The sequence below is a fragment of the Pogoniulus pusillus genome, chromosome 7 (genome assembly GCF_015220805.1).
Source record: "Pogoniulus pusillus isolate bPogPus1 chromosome 7, bPogPus1.pri, whole genome shotgun sequence".
NCBI classification, from domain to species: Eukaryota; Metazoa; Chordata; class Aves; order Piciformes; family Lybiidae; genus Pogoniulus; species Pogoniulus pusillus.
Window position 1 is genome coordinate 26,620,734 of NC_087270.1, and position 18,956 is coordinate 26,639,689.

At 55.6% G+C, this 18,956-nt stretch overlaps 1 protein-coding gene across 2 annotated transcripts in view; it reads right to left on the reverse strand.

Annotated features, from left to right (window-relative positions):
- The window catches only part of HPCAL1 (hippocalcin like 1), a 58,027-nt gene that overhangs the window by 26,543 nt on the left and 12,528 nt on the right, over positions 1–18,956 (reverse strand). Inside the window, exon 2 of one of the 2 annotated variants that reach the window (XM_064146331.1) lies at positions 16,898–16,943. The exons of the other annotated variant lie outside the window; for it this stretch is intronic. The gene's annotated coding sequence lies outside the window, so the exon portion shown is untranslated. The remainder of the gene's footprint in view (positions 1–16,897; positions 16,944–18,956) is intronic. 2 annotated transcript variants of the gene reach the window in all.

Genomic DNA, 18,956 nt, shown 5'->3' on the forward strand with positions numbered 1-18,956 from the left:
CAGGATTGGCATTCCTGCAAATTCACAACAGGGAAGCAAGCAGCTCCCATCGGCAAACCCAGCAAATGACCTCGGGTCCAGGTGAAGCAGGCAGCAGCAGAGCTGTCTCCAGGAAAACGCAGACAGCCTGTGCCACCCCAGCAGCGGCTGAGACACAGCCCCCTGGGGGGACATCTGGTGGTGTCAGCTCTCCTAACGGGAACGAAACCATCCCTGCAACCCGCATTGCTCTGTCCTGTTGGAGAGGTGCTCTGAGACGCCTTTGCAGGATGAAAGCCTTCCAGGTGTGAAGGCAAGGCCATGTGCTCAGCTGCTGACTACGCCGTGCTACTCTGCACCTCCATCTCCTCTTCTACCCTGTGCCCACAGCTGCCCCACGGTGCTGCCCTCAGCTCTTTCCTTGCATCACTGTTTTGGTCCTCCTTGTTAAGAGCATTCTGGATCCTTGTTCCTGGCTCCTGGTTTGTCTTTGGTCTTCCAGTAAGAGACAAAGGGGTCCTGTTCTCAGCATGCAGATGGAGAACTCAATCACAGGCATCAACAAGGCTCAGGGCTAAATTCACCCTGAAGAGGACAGTCTCTCACAGGGAGTACATTAGAAGGCAATTCAGAGCTGAGCCTGCTTTTAAATGCTCCCTGGTGGTGTCCATCTTCCTCTAGGCTACAGAGAGAGCCTGGGGAGACCGGGCTTAGCCTCTGAGCACCACCCCCACAGGCTTGCTTTCAGTGCTACAAAGGAAGGAAAAGCCATCACGAGGTAATAGCATCCACGTGGTTCAGGAACTGACACTGCCAGAGAGGTTTGAGGGTATCCCACTGCCCACAGGCATTCGTGAAAAAGGGACACACCTCTGTGGCTGGGAAACGGTCTTCGGTGACCACAGCAGGCACAGCTGAGGGCTCTAAACTAAAGGAGTTTTAAACTCTGGAGATGGGATAATCAGAGCCATCAGTGAGTTCCCACAGCTGGCTTTAATAAGCAGACAGAGGGATGCTGGAGAAGGCGGCCAGAGAGCATCACCCAGCACAGAAGAAAGAGCACACAGAGAGCAGCGGGTGGGGGGGGGCAGGTAACAGCCACAAACGTATAAGATAGAGCAAACCAAGACAGAGCAACACCAGTGACACTGGGGAGCAGGGCAATGCAATGGAAAGGTCAGCAAGCAGAAGCAAGCCAGGAGGACAGCAGCCGTGGCTGAGCTACCGCTGCCGCGGGCTCCAGGCCATCTGTGAGCAGGAGGGACAAGGGTGTGGGCTGCCCTACACCCTCCAGAGCCTGCAGGAGACACGGGTGCTAACAGGGTTTACCTGCCTGTGGGGATGCAACTTCCACTGAAGAACCTCCTCTTAACGTGAATAGCTAAGCACAGGCATTCCTGGAGGCAGCAGGCAGAATCCTCCAGCTGCTGACCCGGGGAAGGGCAATACTCATTTAGCCGCTCTAAGCGGATTTAAGCGCTCACAGAAAGTGACTCTGGAGGCAACTGCAGGCATGGAGAGGCAGCTCAGCTGGAAGAACACTCTGAAGGGAAACACAGAAAGTCACATTTTCAATTTCCTATAAGCTTTGAGGAATTACAAGAGCCTGGTGTGGAGGTTCCCTGGGCTGAAGTGCCTAAAAACACACTGGTTAGAAGCCTGGAGTATCCTCATGGCAAAGATGGGAGAAAACAGAAAGGAAGAGCTGTGGTACTTAGAACTCTAAGCACAGTGAGGGAGACATCAAGAGAATGAGTCTCCCTCATTCAGTAAAAAGATCATAGACCCAACAGCCACAAGAAAAGGGACTTTCAGGACTAAGCAGAGTGGCTGCAAGGAAGGGACTGCTCAGCAGAGAAGTCGTGTCACAGAGGTCAGGAAGCAAAAGGGTAAAGAGAAATGGCCAAAGTCAGGCAGAATTAGATCATGCAAATAAACATCAAGAGCAAAGAGCAAAATGTTCTTGAATGATACAAACTATAAAAAGAGGAGGGCCAAGGGAAGTGGCAGCCCAGCAGCCCTCGGCTGACATCTTAAAGGAAAGACTAAGAGGGGAGAGGAGCTTCTGCTGCAACCACATGAGGATGGTGAGCAGCAGATGTTAAAAACAGACCCGGAGTGCTCACCAAAACCCAACCCACCCAAGAGCCCTGAGGAGCTAAAACTGAAAGTGGGGCAGGTTCTAATCTGGGAGGGAGGGAGGAAGAGAGAGACACTCAGAAGGGCAAGCACTTAAGAGGAGACCTGTTTTTTGGCTTGGGTTAACGTCTGCTTCCCATCCTCTGCAGCAGCACCAGCCTGGAACTGGCATTCAGCAGACCTTTGTGGAACTGGCTGCTCGGAAAGAGCTTGACCAGCACCCCCTCAGACACCTGAGCAACAGGACAGTGAGTCCCACAATGCATGTAGAAAACTACTTTAAATGAAGCCTAGAGGGGACTGTCACAGACCTCCCTTGGTCTCCTGACCTCAGCACCCCATCGATCCTGCCTGCCCTCCTAGGGCAGCAGCTGCAGCGCAGGCTCCCACAGCAGGGGTCTGGAGGATGGGAAGTGACTTTTAAGCAGTGGCCATCGGATCCCCCTGAGGCACCAAAGCTACCTCTGAACAACCACATCTGTTCAACCTCTGCTTAGGAGGCTCTGGCAGCAGCAGTGTTCAGGACAGAACACCCTTAAGGTAGCACAGCTGTCTGTCACAGACACTTCATGCTCTGGTGTCCTGAGCCAACTGCATCAGCTGGAGGCACTGGCGAGGTTGCTTCTCACACTGCAGGGAGTTAAAAGGGATTCATCTACCCAGGAAATCTGGGATGGAACCTGTGCAGTACAAGCCCAGTTCTTAACCTGCTCATTCTCCAACTATGTGTCACACAGCGTTGCCTTTGGGGGACAAGGAAATATTTCCAAGTCCAGAGAAAACAGTCCCTAGGAGGAAATGTAGCTCCTTCCTACACCAGCACCAGTGGAATGATCCCTGCCACTTCAGGCAGCAGAGATGTGACCTGGTTTATAGCTCCAACAAGCCACCCAATCTGGTCTGGAGCTCCCCCAAGACAGTCCCAGCCATTTCTGCAGTAGCTTTGTGCCTGCAGTTCACTGCGTCCAAGCCCTGCCATCACACAACCAGGCAAGCAGCCCTGTTCCTGCCCAGGGCTGCTCCACTGCACTGCTAACCAGAGCAGCTTCACAAGAGTAAGAAGCTCTGTAAGCAACTCCCCAACTTGGGTCTGGCTCCACTGCTGTGAGCCAGCCCAGCTGGGTGTACCACCAAAGGTTCCATTGTCATCGACAGTACCAAGACAGCTCAAGGTTCAGGCTGAGCAGCCACCAGCAGGACATCTCAAACCACCACGGGTGATTCCACTGTGCCAACAGGCAGCAGAGGACCTCCGGAGCTGGCGGTGCTGACACAGCCTGGTGAGCTGCGGAGGTGCGTGGCAGGCTCAGGGCGTGCCCGAGGGGCTGCCCTGCAGCCCTGCCATTGCTCTCACAGCTCACTGCCTCCAGGCTGCCCACCTGTGCTGCCAGCTCTCCTTCTGCACCACCCAGCCCTAGGGACACCTTCTGAGAAGCAGTGGATGACCCTAGAACAAGGCCTGCTCCAGAGAGTAGGATTGGTGAATGGTTTTGACACGCTGTGCATGAGATGCCACCAGCTGACCGAGACAAGCAGCTCTACCCACCCAGCAGCAGCTCTCAGGCACCGTTACTGACCCAGGTGCAGGACACATCCAGCCAGCCCCACAGCCACTGGAACAGAAGCTGCAAAGTCCTTCTGGCCCAGGGCAGACCCTAAGCCTCTTTCACAGCGTGGCAGAAGTGCACTGCCGAAGCACAGGCAGGGCTGGCAGAGAAGGGGTCAGGAATCAGAGCTCATCTGACTGTCATCTGCACATCAGCACTGCAGGGAAGAGGCTCCACCACCGCAGCCATCTGCTGGCACATCCATCACTGTGTGTCCACCTAGCAACAACTAGAATTGTTCTGGCAGGCACTCACCAAGCAGAGCTGTAAGAGCATAGAGTAGGAGTGAGTCAGGTCAGATCCAGCCTTTCTCCACATCTGCTTGAGGCACGTTGTCTCCAGCACTAGAAGAGCCAGCTGCACGGAAGCCCCATCACTAGCTCAAAGTGTATTGATTACCCAGACAGCAACTCCAGCTCTGCCTCAGGGGAAGGCAGGAGATGGCATTTACAGGAACTGCTGCTAACCAGCACACCCTCAGGCAGGGAAAGCCACCTCGGGGGCAAGGGAGCATCATTTGGTGCAAGGGTATGAATTGCTGCTGGCTCCCCTGCTCTCATCACTGCCTCTCCTCTGTAACCACAGCCCTGTGCCCCTCGGGCTGGCACCGTGGCCAGGCTTTTGCAGCACAGGGGCTGCAGGAGTGGCTTCTGCCAGAGGCTGCTAGAAGCTTTCCCAAAGCCTGATAGCACAGATTCCCCTGCAGCCCACGCTGGAGACCGTGCTGAGGCAGGTTGACTTCCTGCAGCTCATGGAGCTTAACCATGGAGCTCATGTCCACCTGCAGCCCACGCAGGAGCCTGTCGCTGAAGGAAGCTGTGACCCCATGGGAAGCCTGTGCTGCAGCAGGCTCCTGGCAGGAGCTGCAGAGCCATGGAGAAGGGAGCCTGTACTGGAGCAGGCTTGCTGGCAGGACTTGTGGCCCTGTGGGAAACCCATGCTGGAGCAGCCTGTTCCTGAAGGACTACAGACTGGAAAGAACCCACACTGGAAGCGCTGAAGAAGAACTGCAGTCTGTGGGAAGCACTCACACTGCAGGAGTTCATGGATGGCTGTCTCCCACGGGGGAAACTCCACGCTGGAGCAGGAGGAGAGTGCGAGGAGTCCTCCTCCTGAACAAGGAGCAGCAGAGCCAAGGTGAGGCACTGACCATAACCCCCATTCCCCTCCTGCCTGTGCTGCCCCGGGGCAGTGAAGAGGAGGGTGAGGAGAAGGTGTCTGTCAGATCTGGGTTCATTTCTCATTACCCCTCTCTCACCTGACTGGCAATAAACTGACTTCCCCAAGTCCAGTCTGGGTTCCCCAAGGCAGCGACTGGTGAGAGGTCTCCCTGTCCTTACCTCCACCCCCGAGCCTCTCCTTGTATTTCCTCTCCCCTGTCCAGCTGAGGAGGTAGATGCTAGAGCCACTTTGGTGGGCACCTGGTCTCTCAGTGTCCCAGGCAGGTAAGTTCACTTCAGAGCAGGCAGTGAGCCCCAGGGATTCATGCTTCTTAAAAGCAATTAAACACAAAGAAGCTGCTGCTCCTCAGTGCTCCTGGCAAGCCAGTCCTGTGGAAGGCAACCATAGAGCAGCCTCCCTTGCTGGCTGAGGACCTGAGCCAGCAGAACCAGAGGTGGCTGCTTCTCTGTGAAGCTTCACTCCTTTTTCTGCAGACAGAAGCAGCACTGCAGCTCCAGTGCTCCTTCTGCCCTGGCTCAGAGCTGCAGGGTGCCAGCAGTACTGGAACCTCCCGCACTTGGGGTAAGAAAATCCAACCATGCAGCTGTTGCTGCAGCCCCCAGCTCTGCAGGTACTGGGTCTGCCTTTGTCAGGTCTGAAGTGCAGCTCCCCCACCCCGAGAAAAAAGGAGCTCAAAAGAGCAGAGGAGCAGCAGGCAGCTGAGGTTTGGAGCCCTCCGAGCTGAGCTTTCAGGCAGACCTGGGCTTCAGGAAGGGGCTGCAGTGCCAGGGCAGGAACACAGAGAGCTGCCCTGGGCCAAAGGCAGTGTGGTACAGCTGTTGGCCAGCAGACGGCCAGGCTGGTGGGGTGCAGCCATGGGATGGAGCAGACGTTCTCAGAGGGTCAGGTTTTCACAGAGTGAGGCCACGAACCCACCCTGCAGCTGGCCTGGGGCTGAGCAGCCTCCGCGCCTGACCCCGGCAGCTGAATTCCTGCTCCAGCTGCACAGCAGCAGCAGCCACCAGGAAAAGCCAACCCCAGTGACAGGCCATGGCTGCCCCATTGCAGATTTAGTCTTCTCCACTTTTTGGGGGACCAACAATGCACATTCCCTACAAAAACAATTCCCAAGCACCTGGCAGTTGTTCCTCCATCCTTGGCCTCACTCATCCCAGCACACATCACTGAACGGTGGGGACTGGGAGGCACCTCTGGAGATCATCCAGTCCAAGTCCCTGCCAGAGCAGGGGCACCCAGGGCAGGGCACATAGGAACACATCCAGGTGGGCTTGAAAGCTGTCCAGAAGGAGACTCCACAGCCTCTCTGTGCAGCCTGCTGCAGGGCTCCAGCACCCTCATACCAAAGAAGTTTTTCCTCATGTTGAGATGGAACCTCCTGGCTTCCAGTGTGTGTCCACTGCCCTTTGTCCTATTACTAGGCAGCACCAACAAGAGCCTGACCACTTCTTCTTGCCCCCCATCCTTCAGTGACACTGATCAGATCCCTTCTCAGCCTTCTCAAGACTAAACAAGCTCAGGTCTCTCAGCTTTTCCTCATAGCAGAGATGTACAAGCAGCCCTCCAGCACAGTGCCAAGGACTCTGTGCGTGGGCACCATGCAGATACTGCTCTTCCAGATCACCAACACAAGTGTCTGAAGCACAGCCCCTGGAAATGTGCTGTGATCTCACCAAAAGTGTCCACCTGAGAACAACTGACCTGGTCCAGGATCTCCTGACTCCAAGAACATCCAGCCACCACCCACTTAGCCTACACCAGCTCTGTTCTCAGAAGACTCACACAGATTCAGACTGCACTGGGTTGAAAGGGACCCTCCAAGGGCATCTTGCCCAACCCCTTGCAGGCAGCAGGGACACCTCCAGCTGGAGCAGGCTGATCTCAGAAGCCTCCAGGGATGGGGCCTCAATCACATCCCTAGGCAGCCTGTGCCAAGGTCTCCCCACTCTCACTGTGCAGAACTTCCTCCTTATAATCCTGTCCTCAGCCTCCTGAGGATGGACAACCCAGCACAGGCTGATGCTCTTGCCCTGCTGCACTGGCACGGGGTGCAGAGGGTTGTAGGCAGAGGTGGGCTGGTGGAGCTGATCACTTTGTGCCCTGTCCCTCCTGCTGCCAGTTATAGCTCAGCTCTCACTTGTGCGTCTCTCTGCCAGATTAAGAGGCTGGCTCAGGCAGGCCAGGGGAGAGCCTTAAGAGGGTTAAGTGATTTGGGGCAGGATCAGCTCTGTCTCCACCCTGCTCATGATTAACTCTTCCATGGCCCATGCTAAGTGTGGTTGGGCAGCCAGCAGCAGGAGCTGAGTTCCTCCCAGCATGGCCAGGAGCAGCCCTCCTCTTCCTCCAGCTTCCAGGCATTTAGAGAAACTTGGCACAAATGGAGCCATCGAGGAAAGGAAGGCTCCAGGGAGACCTCAGAGCAGCCTTCCAGTACCTGAAGGGGGCCACCAGGAAAGCCAGGAAGGGACTTTTGACAAGGGCTTGTAGTGCCAGAACAAGGGGTAATGGATTAAAGCTGGGAGAGGAGAGACTGAGACTGGAAATGAGGAAGAAATTCTTGACAGTGAAGGTGGTGAGACACTAGCACAGGCTGCCCAGGGAGGCTGTGGATGCTCCCTGCCTGGCAGTGCTCAAGGCCAGGTTGGATGAGAACTTGAGTCAACCTGGGCTAGTGGGGGGTGTCCCTGCCCATGGCAGGGGGTTGGAGCTGGATGGTGTTTAGGGTCCCTTGCAGCTCAACCCATTCCATCAGCCAGTGAATCCTGCTCACCCACCTACAGCTCAGGGTTTCAAAGAGCAGGGGAAGGAACCAACAAAGCTCTGCATAACCCAGCAAATGGTGCTGTGAATCCACGCTCAGATGGTTGTGAAGAGCACAGCAAACTCAAGTCAGAGAGTCCCTGGTGTGGAGAGGTCAGCCCTCTGCTCAGCTCTCCATGTCAGGATTAACCTCTCTTCTCCCACTCTGCTCTCCTGGCTCACAAGCACTGCCCAGACAAACCTCTGCAGCTGCACACAGCCACAGAGCACAGCTGTGCTCAGGACAGAGCAGACAAGACGTGGGAAGCAGCAGCTGGCACCCAGGTCTCACAAGAGAGCCCAGTCCTGCAGAGAGCTGGGTCAGAAGAGAACTCACCAGGTTCTGCAAGCTGCACTCAGCACCCTTGACACAGCAACAGACCTCCAGGGCTCCAGCCCATCCTGCCCAAACTCCACTCAGTCCTGCAGGGCTCCCAGAAGAACAAGAGCATGAGAACATCCAACTTTATCTGGCACCTCATAGAGGGCTTCAAAGGGAAATACAACTGCTGGCACAGGATTTCACCTCCCCTTCTGAAGGAAACGTTTGCTTTGAGAAAATAGTCACGTAAAAAATATGATTAAGAACCAGTCTGGAGTCACTCAGCAAGCAAGGGCAGACCCAGACTGAAACAGCTGATAGAGAGAGAAGTGGCTCTGAACTGTGTGGGGCATGAGAGCTGACACAGGCCAGCTGAACTCTGCTCTCCAGCATCCTTCCACAGCCCAGGCTCTTTTGTCCTCTTCTTTGCTCCTCACAATAAAAGGAGGAGAAAAAGGGGAAGAAGATGATGAGTTGTGATCAAGCTGAAGTGCGAGTTGAAACAAGTCCTGCACAGAATCAAAGACTTGGTAGGGCAAAAGTAAAAGCCATTGGCTCTGCTGCCCACCTGGGCACATTGCTGCCTCAGCTTCAGCTCCTCTCTCCCAGCACCCCCAGCTCACTCTGCCTGCCTGCTCTCAGCCACTCTGTCCCCAGCCTGGAGTGCTGCTTGGGGTTGTTGTGGCCAAAGTGCAGAACCCTGCACTTGGCCTTGTTCAATCTCATCCCATTGGCCTCTGCCCACCCATGCAGCCTGGCCAGGTCCCTCTGCAGGGTTCTCCTACCCTCCAACAGCTTCACACCTGCTCCTAGCTTGGCGTCATCTGCAAACTCACTGATGTTGGACTCAATCCCACCACTCTCTGGGCCCAGCCCTGCAGCCAGTTCTTGACCCATAGCAGGGTGAACCATACCATTGTAAATACTTGCCAATATATTGTGTATACTTACTAGCAAACGTTGCTTTGCTGTAAATTAGCTTCATCTCACTGCCAAACAGCCTGAGCTAGTCTGGTAAATTTCAATCGTGGGGAGGGGAAAGTTCCCAACCCACTGCAGGGAGAAAGAGACAAAGCCAGCATCTGTGCAGCTCCAGCTGAGGCTGGGAGCCCTGGTTCAAAGCAGCCAGGGCACCATGCTGCTTTATCCTGCAGCACTGCAAAGCAGCAGGAGCTTGCAGCAGGTTCTGACAGAGGTGTCTGGGTCAAATCCTGTGTAACAGAGACACTGTACAGAGCTACCTGCTGGGTTAAGCACAGCTCAGCCTGCAGGGAGAAGAGCCCCCCACCCCACCCCAGTACATCCAGGAGCAGCTGTGAATCCTTGCTACTGGAGGCTTCATTCAGGGAGCAGCAGTGAGTGGGTTACCTGGAAAGCCATCATCCAGCACTCCCCAACACCTCCAGCCTAAAGCCCAGCAGCACCCAGCAGCCTGGCCTCTGGGATGGAGGCAGGAGCAGTGCCACAGGCCCACAGCAAGATACTGCCCTGCTTCTGTGGAGTCAACAGGCCCTGTGCTACCTGGAGAGGGGGGGATCTGCTTCACTGCACAGGCAGCTGCTGCTGGTTTCTGCCCAACAGCTGCAGCTTCCACATGGTCGCAGTGCCAAGCAACAGAACTGACATCCCTGAACCTCAGACTGATCCAGCAGCAGTGTTGCACTCAGGGGGCTTCTGACATCCCCAGGATTAAAGCAAAACAAACCCTGAGCTGTGCTACAGGGGTGGATGCAGTTCCACTTCACAGGGTGCCCGAGACAGGCAGAGCCAACACCACTCCTGACAAGGCACCTCAGAGCACAGGGGGCTGAAGTGAGAAGGCTGCTTGAGGTGCAGTGAGAAATACAGCAGACTAAGACATCTGCTTAGCTAGAAGCAGAGCAGCTGCCTTGCCCTGGAGGGGAGGGCTCAGGAGGGATGAGCCCTGTAAAGCACCTGCTAAGTCACCCTGCCCAGGCTGCAGAGAAAACACCTGGCAGGAGGGGCACCAGCACAGAGCTGCTGCCCACCTGGGGACAACTGAAGAGACAGAGACTGCCAAAGCAAACCCTTTCCTTAGAGACCCAGCCTTTGGAAGCACACTGATCCAAGAGGACAGCCTGAAGCCACTTCCCAGGTACTCCAACAAAGCACCTCCTTGCTTTGCAAAGTCCTCTGCTTCTGCTACCACCTCCCAGCCCTTAACTCAGTTGCCATTTTGCAGGTAAAATCATCTCCCACTGCAGTGGTGGATGTGAACCTCTTTGCTGACTCTTTTGGAGGTGCAGTCTCTCAAACAGATTTGGTCACACTCCAAACAAAAGCCCCACTCCAAGAGGACAAAGCTATTCTCCTGACTCAAAGCATGGGGCCAACACAAAGGAGACACTTCCAGCATCTTCTGAAACTAGCCTGCTCAAGACCCTTTTTCATGCTCTTGTGCAAACAAAGCTCTGGTGCTCCTCGTTACAGCCTCACATTCCAGCAGAGTCCAGAGGTTCAGGGATTGTCACCTGGACAATGACGTAGGAAGCAGCTCCCTAGAGGCTGCAATGGAAGGGATCAGAACCAGACGACTGAACTGCTCCAAACTGTGCACTGTGACAGCACCTAGCACACCGTGGGAGGTGGCACATGGCCTCACACCAACACCATGACAGAGCCCTGCAAGGACATTTCATAGAATCAGTCAGGGTTGGAAGGGACCACAAGGATCAGACAGTTCCAACCTCCCTGCCATGGGCAGGGACACCCTACCCTAGAGCAGGCTGCCCACAGCCTCAGCCAGCCTGGCCTTAAACACCTCCAGCCATGGGGACTCAACCACCTCCCTGGGCAACCCATTCCAGCCTCTCACCACTCTCATGCTGAACAACTTCCTCCTCACATCCACTCTCAATCTCCCCACCTCCAGCTTTGCTCCATTCCCCCCACTCCTGTCACTCCCTGACAGCCAAAAAAGTCCCTCCCCAGATTTTTTGTAGCCCCCTTCAGATCCTGGAAGGCCACAAGGAGGTCACCTGGGAGCCTCCTCTTCTGCAGACTGCACAGCCCCAACTCTTTCAGTCTGTGCTCACAGCAGAGCTGCTGCAGCCCTCTCAGCATCCTCATGGCCCTTCTCTGGACACACTCCAGCATCTGCACATCCCTCTTGTAATGGGGGCTCCAGAACTGGATGCAGTATTCCAGGTGGGGTCTCAGCAGAGCAGAGTAGAGGGGGAGAATCACCTCCCTGGCCCTGCTGGCCACACTTCTCCTGTTGCAGCCCAGGCTCTGGTTCCTCTCTGGGCTGCAAGTGCACACTGCTGGCTCATGCTGAGCTTCTTGTCCAGCAGCACCCCCAGGTCCCTCTCCTCAGGGCTGCTCTCCAGCCACTCACTGCCCAGCCTGGACTGGTGCTTGGCATTGCCTCGATCCAGATGCAGGACCTTGCCCTTGGTCTTGTTGAACCTCCTGAGGTTGGCTTGTGCACACCTCTGCAGCTTGTGCCCACCTCCTTTCCCTCCAGCCTGTCTGCTGCATTTGCTGCTCACATTACAGAATTAACTCTCTTACTGCATGCTTGCTTTTTCCTGCCAGCTCACTGAAGACAATGCCAAGCTGTTACCCCTGAAAACTCAACACAGGCCAAGTGTTTTGTGCTGTGGCATGAAGAATTCTGTCCTTGAATCCATTCATTTCCAATGCAGTGGGCTCACTGCATCGTGTGGCCACGCTCCACTGGATGATTAAATCAGCATGGAGACAATTAATTTTCATCCTTGATGGTATAAGCCAGCAGCCAGCAAGATAGCAAAGGAAACCTCTGCCAGTCCTCCTGCACCAAAGCACGGACAGAGAGACCAAGATTTACAGCTCAGTCCTTTCCCAGCTCTCCAACACTGTCTGCACCTGATTAGAATGGTTCAGCTTGTGGCCAAGAAGGCCAATGGGACCCGGGATGTCCGAGGAAGAGTGTGTCCAGCAAACCAAGGGAGGTTCTCCTCCCTCTCTACTCTGCCCTGCTGAGACCTCATCTTGAATACTGCCTTCGGTTTTGGGCTCCCCAGAGGGACAGGGATCTGCTGGAGAGGGTCCAGTGGATGGCTACAAGGATGATGAGGGGACAGGAGGGCATGGCTGATGGGGAGAGGCTGAGGGACCTGGGGCTGCTTAGTCTGGAGAAGAGGAGACTTAGAGGGGATTTGATAAATGTTTATAAGTATCTGAGGGTTGGCCAGGAGGGGGGGGACAGGCTCTGCTCACTGCTGCCTGGGATAGGACAAGGAGCAATGGATGGAAGCTGCAGCACAGGAGGTTCCACCTCAACACAAGGGGGAACCTCTTTACTGTAAGGCTCACAGAGCACTAGAACAGGCTGTCCAGAGAGGTTGTGGAGTCTCCTTCTCTGGAGACTTTCAAGGCCTATCTGTGACCTGTGTTAGCTAGTATTGTCCTGCTCTGGCAGGGGGGTTGGACTTGATGATCTCCTTGGGTCCCTTCCAACCCCTGACATCCTGTGATCCTGTGAGCTGCAAGGGACCTGCCCTGGTGAGCTGGTCCAGCTGCAAATCCTGATGCTTCACCTGGGTCAACAACAACACATAGAGAAGGGTCTGACAGCCACACCAGCTGTGCCCAGCAACACAGGGCAGCCCCTGGGATCTTGACTGTTAAGAGAAGGTTTTCTGGCAACCCAAGGCCAGTAAAGCACCAACTGCCTAGGGAATGGAAACAAACCTGCCTGGCTGAGCTCACATCAAGAGCCAGCTTGCACCCCACCAACCCCACTGCTGCCTGCTGAGACTTCCCCAGCACACGGCAGGGGAGGGCGATGTCTGGACACAAGAGCAGATAGAGATGCAACACCTGCTGGTGTGGGGGTAAAAACCCCAACCCAAGCCCCTCAGATATGACAGTGAACAAAGCAAAGGCAAGCCCAAGGCCCTGGCTGCAGCAAGAATGCAGTGACAAAGCTGCAGCAGATGCTCAGCTATCCTCAGAGAGTGGCTAGTGAAATGCTTCACTGGGCTACCAGGCATTCCAGGGCAGCTACAGCACCTTAAGCATCACAAGGGGTACAGAAAACAAGGGCTGGGGCATTGTGTACCAGACACCTCAGATGGGTCAAACGTCTAAGTACATCTGTTCTGGAGAGATTCCAACCCCACCTGGACCCTGTGACCCTGGACAAGCTGCTCTGGGCGACCCTGTGTTAGCAGAGGCTGGACTAGGTGATCTCCAGAAGTCCCTTCCACTCCCCACACTGGCATTCTGTGAAAACAGGATGGGGCTTTCAGCCTTCACTTCTGAAAAAACCCTTTTAATTACCATTCAGGAATCTCTGCCTGCCTCCCAGCCTGGCTGTTCTCAGAGCCAGCATGCACCCCATGGCAAAATTGTTCACATAGTGTGCACAGCAACACTGCCAATTTCTGTTCCTCCACCCTAACTGGCATAAGACATCAGCCCTCACCAGCCAACTCCCATGCCCAGATGGATAGCTTGTGGTCAGCAGAGAACAAGACTAAAAGCCTCTTCAAGAACTCAGCTGTGCTGCTGCTGGCAGCCCTACAGCATCTCCTCTCCCCTTCAGTGGACATGCCATGCTGCCCACCCTGACCTGTGCACCCAGTCACCCCCACTGGCTCTTGTTCTGAGGAGCTACTGAAAGTTCTGCACTCCTGGGCACTGAGGACAAAGCTATAAAGCTTCCCTGCTTCGTTCCAAAGGCAGACTTGAAGGGGTGCAAGTACTCACTGAGACCTCCCTGCCCTGGGTGTGCCTGTATCCACACTGCCGCAAAGCACAGCTCAGACAACCAGTGCTGCTCACTGCAGCTTTCCCACCGGCATCTCGCAGCCCTTGGGTGCCACAACCCAATTACAGCAATTAAGATGCTGACCAGCCAGGCAGTCCCAGGATGCAGAGCCCGGGAGGATGCACGCCCACACTGAGCCACTCCCTTATCCCTCCTCCCGCTTCTCCTTCCAAATGCCAAGGAAGCCAGAAGGATGCCCAGAAACAGCCCAAGGGCACAGTGGTGCAGGCCCCAACCCAGCAAATCCCACAGGTGGGAAGCTTAGGGGTGGGCAATGTCCTTCCTGCACTCCCCGGCAAGGAAGCACTCGCAGGAAGCCATCGCTGGCCAGGTGATGCTCCCCCAGGCGATTCCCCAAGCCCCCAGGTGTGGCTGCGGTACCCACAGCTGAGCGCAAGCCACACTGCCCCGTGGCACCGACTGCTCCGAGTCCCAGCGGCAAGGACACCCATTTGGATCAGCTTCTCTCGGTCCTCACTGAGGAGAGAGCCAGGCCCCAATTCTCTCTTTCTAAGCAAAGCCATGGCTTGCCCTCCCCTCTGCAACGGGGCTGGCAGCCTGTCTGACCCGAGGGATCCCACCAGACAGACACTGCCCACGGCTGCCTCTGCCTGCTCACCACAGCCCCTCTGCTGGGGCTTCATCAGGGTAGGAGAGGAGCAAGCCAAGGCTCCACATTCTATTACCCTAGGTTCTAATTAGGATGGGTGAAGCTCTTGCTGCAAGCTAGCGAGGTGGAGGGACATGAGTGCTGGGGCCATGTCCACAAGAGGTCTAGACTTGAATCAAGACAACCCTGGCAGGGCTCAGATGGATACCTCCACAGCACTCCCTTGATGGCTGCCCAGGAAGCCCATGGACATCCCCAAACCCACCACCCTCATGCCAAAGCCCCACTTACACCAAAGCCTCTTCCAGTGAGTCCCAAGTCTCTGGCCTCAAGCCAAGACTCCCTCTCCTGTCCTTCCAAGCCTGGCCACCATGATGCAGAGGTCACAAGAAAATGCAGAATGTAGGAGCTGACTGCAGGGCAAGTGTCGAGCTGCTGACTAATCTGAGCAGGTCTGGCTGTGCCCAGGGGCTGTGTGGCCATGCTGGGGTGTCACAGAAATAGCAAAGCGCCTTAGCCCTCGCTGCCAGCCCTGGGACTCGCAGCCATACCTTAATGCAGCTTAGCCAGGAATAGCCCCACCTGAGTTCATCCCAGCAAGTAATGCTTGGTAATCCCACACTGACAGGATGAGCAGTGCTGCACCAGGGAACCCACACCACCAGCAGCTTGCACCAGCAGCCTCCTTCACACTGCACAGCAGCATGGCAGGGGACACTCCTGAGTCTGAGCAGGCAAGGGGCAACACTGACCGTCGGAGCTGCAGAGATGCGAGGCATAAGCACCCAGCACCTCCACGCTCTGCAGAAGTGCATCAGGAGCCCCAAAAGACCACAGGACCTTCAGGGTTCTGAAAGTGCTGCCCAAGGGAGCTGCCCAGGAGAAAGAACACCAGCGTGGCACGCAGGGTCTGGAGCGCACAGGGGTCAGCAACAGCAGAAAACCCAGGGGCAAGCATAGCTTAAACCAGCAGCTGAAAACCACCTGGCTTTGCACTCAGGGTGTTAGAGCCAGCCTCGTGCCCCCTGCCCTCAGGACAGCAGCTTGCTGCACCCTGCAGCGCCTCGGAAAGAGCAGCTGCTGGTCCAGGACCCAGCACAGCAACCATCGCTGGGCTGCGACACCGAGCCCGACGTGGCGCTGGGTTGAGGGGGCTCAAGAGCTGTGACTCACAGAGGTGCTCTGGCAGAAGGCACCTGGCGTCCATCTGCTGGGTTTTGGGCTCATGTTTCAGGGAGATGAACCTCAGTCAGAACCAGCTGGGTTTAAACCAGCTGCCCCTCACAGACACACAGGCGGCACTGCTTTGGCTGATGAAGGATGTGACTGACAACCCACACACGTGAGAGGCATTAGATAAGCCCCCTGTAAATGCTGACCAAGCATCTCCTGCCCAAAATGAGCATGTAACTGAGTGGGACACAAACACAGCACACCACCAAACCCCAGCTTCCTCCCCTGCCCCAACAAGGAAGTGTGGAGGGCTGCATTTCATATGCATGGGGACTTCAGATCAGCCTGGGGCCATTGGCCATGGAAAGCTGATCTGGAAGCTGGAGAGGTCCATTAGAGGTTTGGGACATGCAGCTGTCAGCCATTAGTGTGTCTGAGCACTCAAGAGCTCTCACAGCTTCTGTCCTGTGCAGCAGTGAAGTGCAGCTGAAGAGTGAACTTCCTGAGCAACTAAGGGGCAATGCTACCATTGGGTTAAGTGCACTGGGAGGGAAGCTACAACTGCAAGGGGAAAGGAGAGCCCACACTGCTCTAGAACCAACAGGAGCACCAGCACAGGCTGCTGTTGGACAGAGACCTGCCTGGGATTTGCTGGAAGACATCAAGATCTGGTTTAGTGGGCATGACCTCTAAGGTCCTCTCCAACCTCGGTGATGCTCAGAAACTGCACTGGGCTGCCTCAGCCTAAGAGGTGCTTCTTCAGCTGCAGCATCCCAGCATCAGCACTGCAGAGCAAGCTCAGGCTTCTGAAACCCTGCACTGACCTCATGTCACAAAAAATAGTCACAGGAAGGACCCAATGAAGTGCACACAAAGGAGACACAGGGAAGGCTTGGGTGCAGGCAGGACAGAATGAGTCCCACATAGGCACATTCTGTGATGCCTTCAGAGCAACACAGAGGCAGAAGGGAACAAAGTCCCTGGCAGTGTGTCCCACTGGACAGTGTAAGCTGCTAGTAAAAGCACAGTGCAGTTTGTACATTTTCCCCTAGCCAAGCAGCTTTTAAGCTGTGACATTAATGTCACCAATGAATGCTCAGGAAATTAATGTTGGTGCAAAGGTGAAGTTCAGCCTTCTGATGTCAAACCTCCCACAGCCCTGCCTGCTGTAAAATGGTGCCACGACCTCAGCAAACGCAAAGCTCTGCACCCAGCCTGGAACAAAAGACAAGAACTGCGCCTGCTGGGACTGAATTCCCCTATTAGTCAATCAAAGGATGCCCCGAAGGGACGGGCTGGGCAGTACTCACCACCTATCTTGCAACCTCTTCAGGCAAAGTCCAGGGGCTCGACTGCCTGGGGGGAGGAGACACAAAGCAAACATCAGTTGCAGCACAGCTTTCTTCTGGCACCCTCCCCACATCTTGGCCTCCCCCATAATAAGCAATTTTCCCAGCCACAAACGATCTCAGAACTGGTCTAAACTGCAACTGTGCCTTAGCCTTCATCCTGAGACAGAGGAAAGCTGCTCCCAGGTGGGAACACTCACAGCTCCCTCTCAAACTGCTACAGGAAACTACTCCAGTGTTTGCAATCCTGCTGAAAGCATCCCTCCTGCTTTCACTCTTCTAAAGCTCAGCACCACATCTGGGCTCCAAAGGGCTGCTCAGCTTGCACTGCAGTCTGTCACTTTGGGCCACGAGCTAAAGCCAGGAGGAACAGCACCAAGCCAGAAGCACAGCCTCAGGCTTCCTGGAGGCAGACTCCCAACAGCCTCCTCCAGCACTTGTCCACCCCTACAGGGGAGCTCCTTCCCTTTCCAACACCATCCCAACTCATCACTGCCCACCCTGAGCCTCGCAGACACGGGGCAGAGGTTTCAGAAGTGCTTCCAGACCCTGCAGACCTCCTGCTCAGTCCCTTCGCCTCCCTACAGCCCAGACACCTCTCTCCTCACAGTGCCTCTTGGGTCCTGGCCTTCGGATGCTCAGTGGCCCCTCCTTTTCTCCACGTGTCTCCCCAGATGCAGTGCTCCACGCTGCCTCCAGTGATGCCAGAGCACCACAAGATGCAACCCGTGGCACAGCAAGTCCACCCTGCCGTTCATGGAAGCTGCTGCTGGGGCAGGGTGGTGCTGGCAAAGCGAGGTGCGATCCCCCATGAGCACAAGATGTGCCACCACCAAGAGCAGTCTGCACAGCAGCTCACTCACCAGCAGTAAGTGCACATGCACATGGGCACCTCCTGGTGCAACTGATGGACCCCCCCGAGGTGCTTTCCTGGGTTTGTCCAAAGCTATTTGAAGATCCAGGCACTCCTCACAAGTGCTTCCAACCCCCACCCCGAGCTGGGTGCTGCCTGCTGAACATGAACCAGTGTTTCACCAAATGCATCAACTGCAAGGACCAAACTCACAGGGTCCACCTCTGGAAGTCCACACCCAACACTCTGAGTTTGCTGCCCAACTGGAGCAGGTTAGCACAGCCACCCTGCACTGGCCAGAAGGCAGAAGTTTCACCCAAACTTCTTTTCCCTCACTTCCCTCTGAGGACACCAAACCGGAGGCAAAGCCCAAAGCAGGACTGAAGCACAGCTGTCAACTGCTCTCCTAGAGGACAGTGAGACAGCTGGCACAGTTTGTGCCAGGTTCATCCACGCTGGCTGTTAATCACAAGCCCACCTGGGCATCTTTGTGTGAAGTAAGACATCACCTTCCCAGAGGAGCCTGCGACGCCAGACTGGCTGCACTGCAGCCCCATGCCCTCCCTGCCAAGCACCCAAGAGATGCCATCTCTGCTGTTCTGCTGTCAGTGCAGCCTGGCAACCTCTGCCCAGGTGCTCAGAAATGGTCACCCAGAAGAAACTGAACAGAACCAAAGCCAAGCTCCAGCCATGACCCAGCTCCCCTACAATTACGAGAGCCAGACACACGCCATGGAGGTGAGGGCATCTCGCTCTGCCATGGGGTCACCAGCCAACCCCTGCAGATGTCCTCTGCCCTGAGCACTGCTGGTGCTGCCCGATGGGCTTTCCCTGGAGACTTAGGCCACCAAAGGTGTCCTCCCACGTCCAGAGGGGTGCTTGAAACAAAGCCTTTCCCAAGGCCCAGAGAAGCTGGGACAGAAAGCAAAGCAGCACAGGAAAACTCTCTAGTGAGTGCTGCCTGAGTGGCTCTGTCCTTCGTGGCACTTCCTCCCCTGCCTGCAGCTGCAGCCTGCACCAGTCCTCTGCTCACGGTGAGGAAGAGCCAAGGCTCCACGGAGCTCCTGCTGCTCTTGAGGCGCTGGGGCAGGCACTCAGGAAGGTACATCCCTGGCAGCAGTACCAGCACTGAAACAAATCCTTTTAGCTCAAACATCTTTTTAGGCA